Genomic DNA, 1452 nt, shown 5'->3' with positions numbered 1-1452 from the left:
GGGAGTGGGCCATTTCCTCCTCCAGGGGATCTTTCCAACCCTGGAACTGAACCACATCTCCTGCAGTGGAAGGTGGATTCTTTACCAATGAGCCGCCTGGGAAGCACTTGTTAAGTAAATACTGCAGGGTTTATCCTCCTTGGCACTGCTGACATCTGAAGCTGGCTCATCTTTGCAGTGGGGTCTATTCTGTATGAGAGATGGACTATTTCCTGCCATATCAGTAAACAAGGAGGTCACAATCATTGGCAATTGCAGCCCTCCAATGTGAGCTGGTGAGCCCTAAAGGCATTCTGGAAGGAGAAGAATACCTTCTAGCAGCCATCAGACTATACCCGTTCCCTACGGTGAGCCCTGTAGGAACTCACATGTACAGATGTGCAAGCTGGGTCATAAAGGTTGAGTGCTAAAGAACTAATGCTGTCTAGTTGTGATGCTGGAGAAGACTCTTGAGAGTCCCTTGGACAGAAAGAGGATCAAACCAGTCAATCCTAAAGGAAATCAACCCTGAATAATCATTGGAAGGACTGATGCTAAAGCTGAAGTTCTAGTACTTTGGCCACCTGACACAAAGAGCCGACTCATTGGAAAATACCCTGATGCTGGGAAAGATTGAGAGCAGGAGAAGAATGGGGAGACAAAGGATGAGATGTTTGGATGGCATCACCAACCCAATGGACATGAGTTTGAGCAGACTCTGGGAGATAGTGAAAGACAGGAAAGCCTGGTGTGCTGCAGTCCATGGGGCCACAAAGAGTCAGACACGACTTAGTCACTGAAAAACAACAACAGTGAGCCCCATGGGAGTGCAGGCATGTGAAACACACAGGAAACTGGCCCGAGATAGGTGAGGTGCCTATGAAACGAAAGATTTCAGTGACCCCAGCTTCCTGTATCTTCCCACACACAGAAAAGCCCTGAATTCCTTAACTTGGGATATTTGGTTTTCTTTAATTAATAGTAATCTTTTGATGTTCCCACTACCTGCCCTTGTTACAAAACTTCTATATAAACTATATAACCTGGATCCTCCCCTCACCTCCACTGAGTCATTCGCTCAAGGCTACTTGAGATGCTGCCTCCCGGGCTTCAATCTATTCAATTCAGTCACACAGTTGTGTCCAAATCTTTGCGACTTCATGGACTGCAGCTTGCCAGGCTTTCTTGTCCATCACCAACTTCCGGAGCTTTCATGTCCATCTGGATGTATGTCCATCCATCCAGTCAGTGATGCCATCCAACCATCTCATCTTCTATCATCCCCTTCTCCTATTGCCTTCAATCTTTCCCAGCATCAGGGTCTTTTCCAATGAGTCGGATCTTCACATCAGGTGGTCAAAATATTGGAGTTTCAGCTTCAGCATCAGTCCTTCCAATGCATATTCAGGACTGATTTCCTTTAGGATGGACTGGCTGGGTCTCCTTACAGTCCAAGGGACTCTCAAGAGTCTT

Source organism: Bison bison, unplaced genomic scaffold (assembly GCF_000754665.1).
Source record: "Bison bison bison isolate TAMUID 2011002044 unplaced genomic scaffold, Bison_UMD1.0 scf7180017859456, whole genome shotgun sequence".
Lineage (NCBI taxonomy): Eukaryota > Metazoa > Chordata > Mammalia > Artiodactyla > Bovidae > Bison > Bison bison.
The sequence above is the reverse complement of the archived record's forward strand: the minus strand, read 5'-3'. Positions refer to the sequence as shown.